Source organism: Rhipicephalus microplus, chromosome 2, assembly GCF_043290135.1.
Source record: "Rhipicephalus microplus isolate Deutch F79 chromosome 2, USDA_Rmic, whole genome shotgun sequence".
In the NCBI taxonomy this organism is placed as follows: domain Eukaryota; kingdom Metazoa; phylum Arthropoda; class Arachnida; order Ixodida; family Ixodidae; genus Rhipicephalus; species Rhipicephalus microplus.
The window spans coordinates 6,970,013-6,983,828 of NC_134701.1; the positions used below are offsets into that span (position 1 = coordinate 6,970,013).

The window sequence follows — 13,816 nt, forward strand, 5'->3', positions numbered from 1 at the left end:
AAGCTCAAGAAAAGACTCGACGGGCATACCACAGGTGTTGCGAAACGTCACTTCATTATTTTCTGTTATGCACTCTAGGACACAATGCATTAAAGGCACATGCGGCAACGAGTAATACAAGTCCTGAGCGTCAATGCTGATACCCCAACTGTTTTTTCTGTTATCTGATACAAAAAACCCCGTGAGACCCTCAGAATTAGCCAGCAGAAAAGGGTCATTTACTTTCAACGACTTCAACATCTTTTGCAGATACCCCGCAACTAGCTTCTGCCACGCCCCTTTTTCTGAAACAATAGGCCTAAAAGGAACCTCCTGCTTATGGGTTTTTGCTGTGAAAAACACCTTCAATTCCAATCCCTTTGAATTCCCAACATCCGACGCAAGTTTTTCTAAGTTGCATTTCCTTAATAACTCGACAGCCTTCCTCTTCACGCTTTCTACATTCACATGACATTCTTTAAAGCACTTTTGAATTGCCGCAGAGGCTTTATCTACATACATAGTCTCCGGTAGAACAACCAAAAAACCTTCTTTGTCCGCTTGAACAACTCTTAAGTTGTTCTCAACCAAATAACTAGCAACCCGAGCGACATTACGGCAAGGCGTGGTGCTTACCGAAGCTTTGGCGACAACGTCCACACATTCCACTACACATCTGTCTTTTTCCTTTTCGGGTACTTGCCGGGCAATGTCTCTTGTGAGGGATAGCTTGTCCACAAGGTCAAGTCTAGGCTCCACACAGAACTTCGGTCCCAACCTCAGGACCTTTTGTTGGCGCTCTTCCACCACCGCATCACCCAGGAGTAGAAGGCCTCCCTTCGGCGGATCTCTCTTTTTCCTGGGCAAGCCCCGACGCACGTCATTCCACATGGCCTCAGTTAAAATGTTCGCTTGTCTACACCACTCGCGGAAGACCTTGACGTTTAGACGCCCATCAGAAACAGACGAACACGCCACTCTTAGGCAATCCTTGAAGTGCCTAACCTGTCTTCGGCTCTCTGATCGCAGAATCTTGCTGATTCTTCTCGCATGTCCTTCCGATGGAGGCAACCACCCGCACACAAGCAGAACTTCCATAGGGCACTGTGCATTCTTTAGGAACCAGCTCAGCTTGCGGGCTCTGCATTCGCAGACCGCGATAAACGGCACCAGAACCGCCGGGTTAGATAAGTCAAAGTTAGGACATGAAGAAAGAAGGCCGGATGAACTAGAAATAAACTGAAGCAAAACTGCGATTCGGCCTAGTTGGAATCTATCCATCCTGAAAATGTATGCGCAGGCGAACAAGGACAAAGAAAGGAATACAAACTGGCGCAATCTAACAACTGATTTATTAATCGAAAAACATTGACTCTTTTTAACCCTCGGAACAGCGCTCCCTGGTGACCTAAAAAAACACACAATGCACTGCGCACTTACGACAACGATAACAAAAACATAAAAACGATAACAGTTTCATTGATTGACAGACAGGAGCGCGATTTCTTTTGTTAGTAAAGCTACTGAAGGGTGGCTAACACAGTTGTCTTTCTGCTTGTCTATATGATATGCCTCCATTATCTCCCTTGACGTCTTGTTTCTACTCCTATACAGCAAGGTAGTGTCGCTAAAGCAAGGAGAGCATGCGCACTCATTGCAATGCATTGCCAAATGGGTTACAGGCCGACCTTTCAGGCTTGACATATGCTCTCTTAGCCTCGTGTTAATGCACCTGCCAGTCTGCCCTATATATACACAACCGCATGATAAAGGTATGCAATACACCACACTGTGTGCACATTCAACAAACCTGAGCTTATGTCTTATGCTACATCTCTTATGTGCGTTGGTCCCTCTGTCGCATTTCTGGTTGACCAACGCGCACACTCCTCCTATTTTGTTTTTGGCCGAAAACACTACTTTCACATCATACTTTCCAGCCACCTTTTTTAATCTATGTGAAAGCCTATGTACATAAGGGACCGCTACTACCTTAGAGCTAGAACCAGTCATCCCACCTGTTTCCAAACATGGCGCCGTTTCCCGTCTGAGCTTCTTTAATAACCTAGTGCCTACGGCCAACATCACAGAGAATGGGTACCCCTCGTCCTGGAGCCTAGAGACCTGTTCATGAAACGACGCATGAACAGTATGGAAACAGGATTTAACCAATGCAGACCGAAAACAATTTGTTATAATTCCATTCTTGACCAGCTTAGAATGACATGAAGCGAAACTCATAAGCGGCTTTCCTGCCCTAGGCGAAAAGGTCCAACACACATGATCTGACAAAAAGTCCAGCTTCAAATCCAAAAACTGTAGCTTATTTCCAACCGGTACTTCTGAAGTAAATGTCAACCCCTTTCCTAGAGAATTAAAAGCATTCAATACCGAAACCCTGAAGTCCTCTTTGTGCACATCGCACCCCAACACCAAGTAGTCATCGACATACCTGAAGACCTTGTAGACTACACCTTGTAGGCAAAACGACAAATCTCTATCTATGCTGCCCATGAAAATGTCACTAAGGACCGGCGCTACCTTTGACCCAATGCATACCCCCTTCGCCTGGATGAACGTTTTATCCCCGAACCCCACGTGAGTGTTCTCTAAATAAAAGCTCAGAAGCTCAAGAAAAGACTCGACGGGCATACCACAGGTGTTGCGAAACGTCACTTCATTATTTTCTGTTATGCACTCTAGGACACAATGCATTAAAGGCACATGCGGCAACGAGTAATACAAGTCCTGAGCGTCAATGCTGATACCCCAACTGTTTTTTCTGTTATCTGATACAAAAAACCCCGTGAGACCCTCAGAATTAGCCAGCAGAAAAGGGTCATTTACTTTCAACGACTTCAACATCTTTTGCAGATACCCCGCAACTAGCTTCTGCCACGCCCCTTTTTCTGAAACAATAGGCCTAAAAGGAACCTCCTGCTTATGGGTTTTTGCTGTGAAAAACACCTTCAATTCCAATCCCTTTGAATTCCCAACATCCGACGCAAGTTTTTCTAAGTTGCATTTCCTTAATAACTCGACAGCCTTCCTCTTCACGCTTTCTACATTCACATGACATTCTTTAAAGCACTTTTGAATTGCCGCAGAGGCTTTATCTACATACATAGTCTCCGGTAGAACAACCAAAAAACCTTCTTTGTCCGCTTGAACAACTCTTAAGTTGTTCTCAACCAAATAACTAGCAACCCGAGCGACATTACGGCAAGGCGTGGTGCTTACCGAAGCTTTGGCGACAACGTCCACACATTCCACTACACATCTGTCTTTTTCCTTTTCGGGTACTTGCCGGGCAATGTCTCTTGTGAGGGATAGCTTGTCCACAAGGTCAAGTCTAGGCTCCACACAGAACTTCGGTCCCAACCTCAGGACCTTTTGTTGGCGCTCTTCCACCACCACATCACCCAGGAGTAGAAGGCCTCCCTTCGGCGGATCTCTCTTTTTCCTGGGCAAGCCCCGACGCACGTCATTCCACATGGCCTCAGTTAAAATGTTCGCTTGTCTACACCACTCGCGGAAGACCTTGACGTTTAGACGCCCATCAGAAACAGACGAACACGCCACTCTTAGGCAATCCTTGAAGTGCCTAACCTGTCTTCGGCTCTCTGATCGCAGAATCTTGCTGATTCTTCTCGCATGTCCTTCCGATGGAGGCAACCACCCGCACACAAGCAGAACTTCCATAGGGCACTGTGCATTCTTTAGGAACCAGCTCAGCTTGCGGGCTCTGCATTCGCAGACCGCGATAAACGGCACCAGAACCGCCGGGTTAGATAAGTCAAAGTTAGGACATGAAGAAAGAAGGCCGGATGAACTAGAAATAAACTGAAGCAAAACTGCGATTCGGCCTAGTTGGAATCTATCCATCCTGAAAATGTATGCGCAGGCGAACAAGGACAAAGAAAGGAATACAAACTGGCGCAATCTAACAACTGATTTATTAATCGAAAAACATTGACTCTTTTTAACCCTCGGAACAGCGCTCCCTGGTGACCTAAAAAAACACACAATGCACTGCGCACTTACGACAACGATAACAAAAACATAAAAACGATAACAGTTTCATTGATTGACAGACAGGAGCGCGATTTCTTTTGTTAGTAAAGCTACTGAAGGGTGGCTAACACAGTTGTCTTTCTGCTTGTCTATATGATATGCCTCCATTATCTCCCTTGACGTCTTGTTTCTACTCCTATACAGCAAGGTAGTGTCGCTAAAGCAAGGAGAGCATGCGCACTCATTGCAATGCATTGCCAAATGGGTTACAGGCCGACCTTTCAGGCTTGACATATGCTCTCTTAGCCTCGTGTTAATGCACCTGCCAGTCTGCCCTATATATACACAACCGCATGATAAAGGTATGCAACAGAGGGACCAACGCACATAAGAGATGTAGCATAAGACATAAGCTCAGGTTTGTTGAATGTGCACACAGTGTGGTGTATTGCATACCTTTATCATGCGGTTGTGTATATATAGGGCAGACTGGCAGGTGCATTAACACGAGGCTAAGAGAGCATATGTCAAGCCTGAAAGGTCGGCCTGTAACCCATTTGGCAATGCATTGCAATGAGTGCGCATGCTCTCCTTGCTTTAGCGACACTACCTTGCTGTATAGGAGTAGAAACAAGACGTCAAGGGAGATAATGGAGGCATATCATATAGACAAGCAGAAAGACAACTGTGTTAGCCACCCTTCAGTAGCTTTACTAACAAAAGAAATCGCGCTCCTGTCTGTCAATCAATGAAACTGTTATCGTTTTTATGTTTTTGTTATCGTTGTCGTAAGTGCGCAGTGCATTGTGTGTTTTTTTAGGTCACCAGGGAGCGCTGTTCCGAGGGTTAAAAAGAGTCAATGTTTTTCGATTAATAAATCAGTTGTTAGATTGCGCCAGTTTGTATTCCTTTCTTTGTCCTTGTTCGCCTGCGCATACATTTTCAGGATGGATAGATTCCAACTAGGCCGAATCGCAGTTTTGCTTCAGTTTATTTCTAGTTCATCCGGCCTTCTTTCTTCATGTCCTAACTTTGACTTATCTAACCCGGCGGTTCTGGTGCCGTTTATCGCGGTCTGCGAATGCAGAGCCCGCAAGCTGAGCTGGTTCCTAAAGAATGCACAGTGCCCTATGGAAGTTCTGCTTGTGTGCGGGTGGTTGCCTCCATCGGAAGGACATGCGAGAAGAATCAGCAAGATTCTGCGATCAGAGAGCCGAAGACAGGTTAGGCACTTCAAGGATTGCCTAAGAGTGGCGTGTTCGTCTGTTTCTGATGGGCGTCTAAACGTCAAGGTCTTCCGCGAGTGGTGTAGACAAGCGAACATTTTAACTGAGGCCATGTGGAATGACGTGCGTCGGGGCTTGCCCAGGAAAAAGAGAGATCCGCCGAAGGGAGGCCTTCTACTCCTGGGTGATGCGGTGGTGGAAGAGCGCCAACAAAAGGTCCTGAGGTTGGGACCGAAGTTCTGTGTGGAGCCTAGACTTGACCTTGTGGACAAGCTATCCCTCACAAGAGACATTGCCCGGCAAGTACCCGAAAAGGAAAAAGACAGATGTGTAGTGGAATGTGTGGACGTTGTCGCCAAAGCTTCGGTAAGCACCACGCCTTGCCGTAATGTCGCTCGGGTTGCTAGTTATTTGGTTGAGAACAACTTAAGAGTTGTTCAAGCGGACAAAGAAGGTTTTTTGGTTGTTCTACCGGAGACTATGTATGTAGATAAAGCCTCTGCGGCAATTCAAAAGTGCTTTAAAGAATGTCATGTGAATGTAGAAAGCGTGAAGAGGAAGGCTGTCGAGTTATTAAGGAAATGCAACTTAGAAAAACTTGCGTCGGATGTTGGGAATTCAAAGGGATTGGAATTGAAGGTGTTTTTCACAGCAAAAACCCATAAGCAGGAGGTTCCTTTTAGGCCTATTGTTTCAGAAAAAGGGGCGTGGCAGAAGCTAGTTGCGGGGTATCTGCAAAAGATGTTGAAGTCGTTGAAAGTAAATGACCCTTTTCTGCTGGCTAATTCTGAGGGTCTCACGGGGTTTTTTGTATCAGATAACAGAAAAAACAGTTGGGGTATCAGCATTGACGCTCAGGACTTGTATTACTCGTTGCCGCATGTGCCTTTAATGCATTGTGTCCTAGAGTGCATAACAGAAAATAATGAAGTGACGTTTCGCAACACCTGTGGTATGCCCGTCGAGTCTTTTCTTGAGCTTCTGAGCTTTTATTTAGAGAACACTCACGTGGGGTTCGGGGATAAAACGTTCATCCAGGCGAAGGGGGTATGCATTGGGTCAAAGGTAGCGCCGGTCCTTAGTGACATTTTCATGGGCAGCATAGATAGAGATTTGTCGTTTTGCCTACAAGGTGTAGTCTACAAGGTCTTCAGGTATGTCGATGACTACTTGGTGTTGGGGTGCGATGTGCACAAAGAGGACTTCAGGGTTTCGGTATTGAATGCTTTTAATTCTCTAGGAAAGGGGTTGACATTTACTTCAGAAGTACCGGTTGAAAATAAGCTACAGTTTTTGGATTTGAAGCTGGACTTTTTGTCAGATCATGTGTGTTGGACCTTTTCGCCTAGGGCAGGAAAGCCGCTTATGAGTTTCGCTTCATGTCATTCTAAGCTGGTCAAGAATGGAATTATAACAAATTGTTTTCGGTCTGCATTGGTTAAATCCTGTTTCCATACTGTTCATGCGTCGTTTCATGAACAGGTCTCTAGGCTCCAGGACGAGGGGTACCCATTCTCTGTGATGTTGGCCGTAGGCACTAGGTTATTAAAGAAGCTCAGACGGGAAACGGCGCCATGTTTGGAAACAGGTGGGATGACTGGTTCTAGCTCTAAGGTAGTAGCGGTCCCTTATGTACATAGGCTTTCACATAGATTAAAAAAGGTGGCTGGAAAGTATGATGTGAAAGTAGTGTTTTCGGCCAAAAACAAAATAGGAGGAGTGTGCGCGTTGGTCAACCAGAAATGCGACAGAGGGACCAACGCACATAAGAGATGTAGCATAAGACATAAGCTCAGGTTTGTTGAATGTGCACACAGTGTGGTGTATTGCATACCTTTATCATGCGGTTGTGTATATATAGGGCAGACTGGCAGGTGCATTAACACGAGGCTAAGAGAGCATATGTCAAGCCTGAAAGGTCGGCCTGTAACCCATTTGGCAATGCATTGCAATGAGTGCGCATGCTCTCCTTGCTTTAGCGACACTACCTTGCTGTATAGGAGTAGAAACAAGACGTCAAGGGAGATAATGGAGGCATATCATATAGACAAGCAGAAAGACAACTGTGTTAGCCACCCTTCAGTAGCTTTACTAACAAAAGAAATCGCGCTCCTGTCTGTCAATCAATGAAACTGTTATCGTTTTTATGTTTTTGTTATCGTTGTCGTAAGTGCGCAGTGCATTGTGTGTTTTTTTAGGTCACCAGGGAGCGCTGTTCCGAGGGTTAAAAAGAGTCAATGTTTTTCGATTAATAAATCAGTTGTTAGATTGCGCCAGTTTGTATTCCTTTCTTTGTCCTTGTTCGCCTGCGCATACATTTTCAGGATGGATAGATTCCAACTAGGCCGAATCGCAGTTTTGCTTCAGTTTATTTCTAGTTCATCCGGCCTTCTTTCTTCATGTCCTAACTTTGACTTATCTAACCCGGCGGTTCTGGTGCCGTTTATCGCGGTCTGCGAATGCAGAGCCCGCAAGCTGAGCTGGTTCCTAAAGAATGCACAGTGCCCTATGGAAGTTCTGCTTGTGTGCGGGTGGTTGCCTCCATCGGAAGGACATGCGAGAAGAATCAGCAAGATTCTGCGATCAGAGAGCCGAAGACAGGTTAGGCACTTCAAGGATTGCCTAAGAGTGGCGTGTTCGTCTGTTTCTGATGGGCGTCTAAACGTCAAGGTCTTCCGCGAGTGGTGTAGACAAGCGAACATTTTAACTGAGGCCATGTGGAATGACGTGCGTCGGGGCTTGCCCAGGAAAAAGAGAGATCCGCCGAAGGGAGGCCTTCTACTCCTGGGTGATGCGGTGGTGGAAGAGCGCCAACAAAAGGTCCTGAGGTTGGGACCGAAGTTCTGTGTGGAGCCTAGACTTGACCTTGTGGACAAGCTATCCCTCACAAGAGACATTGCCCGGCAAGTACCCGAAAAGGAAAAAGACAGATGTGTAGTGGAATGTGTGGACGTTGTCGCCAAAGCTTCGGTAAGCACCACGCCTTGCCGTAATGTCGCTCGGGTTGCTAGTTATTTGGTTGAGAACAACTTAAGAGTTGTTCAAGCGGACAAAGAAGGTTTTTTGGTTGTTCTACCGGAGACTATGTATGTAGATAAAGCCTCTGCGGCAATTCAAAAGTGCTTTAAAGAATGTCATGTGAATGTAGAAAGCGTGAAGAGGAAGGCTGTCGAGTTATTAAGGAAATGCAACTTAGAAAAACTTGCGTCGGATGTTGGGAATTCAAAGGGATTGGAATTGAAGGTGTTTTTCACAGCAAAAACCCATAAGCAGGAGGTTCCTTTTAGGCCTATTGTTTCAGAAAAAGGGGCGTGGCAGAAGCTAGTTGCGGGGTATCTGCAAAAGATGTTGAAGTCGTTGAAAGTAAATGACCCTTTTCTGCTGGCTAATTCTGAGGGTCTCACGGGGTTTTTTGTATCAGATAACAGAAAAAACAGTTGGGGTATCAGCATTGACGCTCAGGACTTGTATTACTCGTTGCCGCATGTGCCTTTAATGCATTGTGTCCTAGAGTGCATAACAGAAAATAATGAAGTGACGTTTCGCAACACCTGTGGTATGCCCGTCGAGTCTTTTCTTGAGCTTCTGAGCTTTTATTTAGAGAACACTCACGTGGGGTTCGGGGATAAAACGTTCATCCAGGCGAAGGGGGTATGCATTGGGTCAAAGGTAGCGCCGGTCCTTAGTGACATTTTCATGGGCAGCATAGATAGAGATTTGTCGTTTTGCCTACAAGGTGTAGTCTACAAGGTCTTCAGGTATGTCGATGACTACTTGGTGTTGGGGTGCGATGTGCACAAAGAGGACTTCAGGGTTTCGGTATTGAATGCTTTTAATTCTCTAGGAAAGGGGTTGACATTTACTTCAGAAGTACCGGTTGAAAATAAGCTACAGTTTTTGGATTTGAAGCTGGACTTTTTGTCAGATCATGTGTGTTGGACCTTTTCGCCTAGGGCAGGAAAGCCGCTTATGAGTTTCGCTTCATGTCATTCTAAGCTGGTCAAGAATGGAATTATAACAAATTGTTTTCGGTCTGCATTGGTTAAATCCTGTTTCCATACTGTTCATGCGTCGTTTCATGAACAGGTCTCTAGGCTCCAGGACGAGGGGTACCCATTCTCTGTGATGTTGGCCGTAGGCACTAGGTTATTAAAGAAGCTCAGACGGGAAACGGCGCCATGTTTGGAAACAGGTGGGATGACTGGTTCTAGCTCTAAGGTAGTAGCGGTCCCTTATGTACATAGGCTTTCACATAGATTAAAAAAGGTGGCTGGAAAGTATGATGTGAAAGTAGTGTTTTCGGCCAAAAACAAAATAGGAGGAGTGTGCGCGTTGGTCAACCAGAAATGCGACAGAGGGACCAACGCACATAAGAGATGTAGCATAAGACATAAGCTCAGGTTTGTTGAATGTGCACACAGTGTGGTGTATTGCATACCTTTATCATGCGGTTGTGTATATATAGGGCAGACTGGCAGGTGCATTAACACGAGGCTAAGAGAGCATATGTCAAGCCTGAAAGGTCGGCCTGTAACCCATTTGGCAATGCATTGCAATGAGTGCGCATGCTCTCCTTGCTTTAGCGACACTACCTTGCTGTATAGGAGTAGAAACAAGACGTCAAGGGAGATAATGGAGGCATATCATATAGACAAGCAGAAAGACAACTGTGTTAGCCACCCTTCAGTAGCTTTACTAACAAAAGAAATCGCGCTCCTGTCTGTCAATCAATGAAACTGTTATCGTTTTTATGTTTTTGTTATCGTTGTCGTAAGTGCGCAGTGCATTGTGTGTTTTTTTAGGTCACCAGGGAGCGCTGTTCCGAGGGTTAAAAAGAGTCAATGTTTTTCGATTAATAAATCAGTTGTTAGATTGCGCCAGTTTGTATTCCTTTCTTTGTCCTTGTTCGCCTGCGCATACATTTTCAGGATGGATAGATTCCAACTAGGCCGAATCGCAGTTTTGCTTCAGTTTATTTCTAGTTCATCCGGCCTTCTTTCTTCATGTCCTAACTTTGACTTATCTAACCCGGCGGTTCTGGTGCCGTTTATCGCGGTCTGCGAATGCAGAGCCCGCAAGCTGAGCTGGTTCCTAAAGAATGCACAGTGCCCTATGGAAGTTCTGCTTGTGTGCGGGTGGTTGCCTCCATCGGAAGGACATGCGAGAAGAATCAGCAAGATTCTGCGATCAGAGAGCCGAAGACAGGTTAGGCACTTCAAGGATTGCCTAAGAGTGGCGTGTTCGTCTGTTTCTGATGGGCGTCTAAACGTCAAGGTCTTCCGCGAGTGGTGTAGACAAGCGAACATTTTAACTGAGGCCATGTGGAATGACGTGCGTCGGGGCTTGCCCAGGAAAAAGAGAGATCCGCCGAAGGGAGGCCTTCTACTCCTGGGTGATGCGGTGGTGGAAGAGCGCCAACAAAAGGTCCTGAGGTTGGGACCGAAGTTCTGTGTGGAGCCTAGACTTGACCTTGTGGACAAGCTATCCCTCACAAGAGACATTGCCCGGCAAGTACCCGAAAAGGAAAAAGACAGATGTGTAGTGGAATGTGTGGACGTTGTCGCCAAAGCTTCGGTAAGCACCACGCCTTGCCGTAATGTCGCTCGGGTTGCTAGTTATTTGGTTGAGAACAACTTAAGAGTTGTTCAAGCGGACAAAGAAGGTTTTTTGGTTGTTCTACCGGAGACTATGTATGTAGATAAAGCCTCTGCGGCAATTCAAAAGTGCTTTAAAGAATGTCATGTGAATGTAGAAAGCGTGAAGAGGAAGGCTGTCGAGTTATTAAGGAAATGCAACTTAGAAAAACTTGCGTCGGATGTTGGGAATTCAAAGGGATTGGAATTGAAGGTGTTTTTCACAGCAAAAACCCATAAGCAGGAGGTTCCTTTTAGGCCTATTGTTTCAGAAAAAGGGGCGTGGCAGAAGCTAGTTGCGGGGTATCTGCAAAAGATGTTGAAGTCGTTGAAAGTAAATGACCCTTTTCTGCTGGCTAATTCTGAGGGTCTCACGGGGTTTTTTGTATCAGATAACAGAAAAAACAGTTGGGGTATCAGCATTGACGCTCAGGACTTGTATTACTCGTTGCCGCATGTGCCTTTAATGCATTGTGTCCTAGAGTGCATAACAGAAAATAATGAAGTGACGTTTCGCAACACCTGTGGTATGCCCGTCGAGTCTTTTCTTGAGCTTCTGAGCTTTTATTTAGAGAACACTCACGTGGGGTTCGGGGATAAAACGTTCATCCAGGCGAAGGGGGTATGCATTGGGTCAAAGGTAGCGCCGGTCCTTAGTGACATTTTCATGGGCAGCATAGATAGAGATTTGTCGTTTTGCCTACAAGGTGTAGTCTACAAGGTCTTCAGGTATGTCGATGACTACTTGGTGTTGGGGTGCGATGTGCACAAAGAGGACTTCAGGGTTTCGGTATTGAATGCTTTTAATTCTCTAGGAAAGGGGTTGACATTTACTTCAGAAGTACCGGTTGAAAATAAGCTACAGTTTTTGGATTTGAAGCTGGACTTTTTGTCAGATCATGTGTGTTGGACCTTTTCGCCTAGGGCAGGAAAGCCGCTTATGAGTTTCGCTTCATGTCATTCTAAGCTGGTCAAGAATGGAATTATAACAAATTGTTTTCGGTCTGCATTGGTTAAATCCTGTTTCCATACTGTTCATGCGTCGTTTCATGAACAGGTCTCTAGGCTCCAGGACGAGGGGTACCCATTCTCTGTGATGTTGGCCGTAGGCACTAGGTTATTAAAGAAGCTCAGACGGGAAACGGCGCCATGTTTGGAAACAGGTGGGATGACTGGTTCTAGCTCTAAGGTAGTAGCGGTCCCTTATGTACATAGGCTTTCACATAGATTAAAAAAGGTGGCTGGAAAGTATGATGTGAAAGTAGTGTTTTCGGCCAAAAACAAAATAGGAGGAGTGTGCGCGTTGGTCAACCAGAAATGCGACAGAGGGACCAACGCACATAAGAGATGTAGCATAAGACATAAGCTCAGGTTTGTTGAATGTGCACACAGTGTGGTGTATTGCATACCTTTATCATGCGGTTGTGTATATATAGGGCAGACTGGCAGGTGCATTAACACGAGGCTAAGAGAGCATATGTCAAGCCTGAAAGGTCGGCCTGTAACCCATTTGGCAATGCATTGCAATGAGTGCGCATGCTCTCCTTGCTTTAGCGACACTACCTTGCTGTATAGGAGTAGAAACAAGACGTCAAGGGAGATAATGGAGGCATATCATATAGACAAGCAGAAAGACAACTGTGTTAGCCACCCTTCAGTAGCTTTACTAACAAAAGAAATCGCGCTCCTGTCTGTCAATCAATGAAACTGTTATCGTTTTTATGTTTTTGTTATCGTTGTCGTAAGTGCGCAGTGCATTGTGTGTTTTTTTAGGTCACCAGGGAGCGCTGTTCCGAGGGTTAAAAAGAGTCAATGTTTTTCGATTAATAAATCAGTTGTTAGATTGCGCCAGTTTGTATTCCTTTCTTTGTCCTTGTTCGCCTGCGCATACATTTTCAGGGGGCTGATAGCTTTGAAGATATGTTCTGTAGGTGGTGAGAGTGGAGCACGACTGTCTCCAAGGCGCAATTGGCTATTCGATCGGCTGTTAACTGAAAGGTTTGAGGTTCGAGCCCTTCCGGGAGTGGTGTGTTGCTTTTTTTTATTTTGGGCTGATAGCTTTGAAGATATGTAATGATGGTGATGAGAGTGGAGCACGACTGTCTTCGTGGCGCAATTGGCTAGCGCGATCGGCTGTTAACCGAAAGGTTGGAGGTACGAGCCCTTCCGGGAGTGGTGCGGCGCTTTTTTTCTTTGGGCTGATAGCTTTGAAGAAATGTTCTGATGGTTGTGAGAGTTGAGCACGTCGGTCTCCGTGGTGCAATTGGCTAGCGCGGTCGGCTGTTAACCGAAAGTTTGGAGGTTCGAGCCCTCCCGGGAGTGGTGTGTTGCTTTTTTATTTTTTGCTGATAGCTTTGAAAATATGTTTTGATGGTGGTAAGTGTGGAGCAGGACGGTCTCCGTGACGCAATTGGCTAGCTCGATCGGCTGTTAACCGAAAGGTTGGAGGTACGAGCCCACCCGGTGGAGGTGCGGCGCTTTTTTTTCTTTGGGCTGATAGCTTAGAAGATATGTTCTGATGGTGGTGAGAGTGGAGCACGACTGTCTCCATGGCACAATTTGCTAGCGCGATCGGCTGTTAACCGAAAGGTTAGAGGTACGAGCCCACACGGTGGTGGTCCGGCACTTTTTTTTTATTTGGACTGATAGCTCTGAAGAAATGTTCTGACGGTGGTGAGATTGGAGCACGACTGTCTCCGTGGCGCAATTGGCTATGCGAAAGGCTGTTAACCGCAAGGTTGGAGGTTCGAGCCCTCCAGGGAGTGGTGTGTTGCTTTTTTTTCTTTGGGCTGATAGCTTTGAAGATATGTTCTGATGGTGGTGAGAGTGGAGCAGGACTGTCTCCGTGGCGCAATTGGCTAGCGCGATCGGCTGTTAACCGAAAGGTTGGAGGTACGAGCCCACCCGGTGGTGGTGCGGCGCTTTTTTTCTTTGGGCTGATAGCTCTGAAGAAATGTTCTGACG

The 13,816-nt window shown here is 46.0% G+C and overlaps 2 long non-coding RNA genes across 2 annotated transcripts; one reads left to right on the forward strand and one right to left on the reverse strand.

The window, feature by feature from the left end:
- Positions 1–232: 232 nt before the first annotated feature.
- Positions 233–4,328, reverse strand: LOC142795622 (uncharacterized). The gene is made up of 2 exons (XR_012893171.1): positions 3,220–4,328; positions 233–1,387 (listed from the first exon to the last, which is right to left on the reverse strand). It is a non-coding gene; the product is annotated as an uncharacterized LOC142795622 (long non-coding RNA).
- A 235-nt stretch (positions 4,329–4,563) lies between these two features.
- On the forward strand, positions 4,564–11,176 carry LOC142795628 (uncharacterized). The gene is made up of 3 exons (XR_012893179.1): positions 4,564–5,585; positions 7,418–8,189; positions 10,022–11,176. It is a non-coding gene; the product is annotated as an uncharacterized LOC142795628 (long non-coding RNA).
- The last annotated feature ends 2,640 nt before the right edge of the window (positions 11,177–13,816 follow it).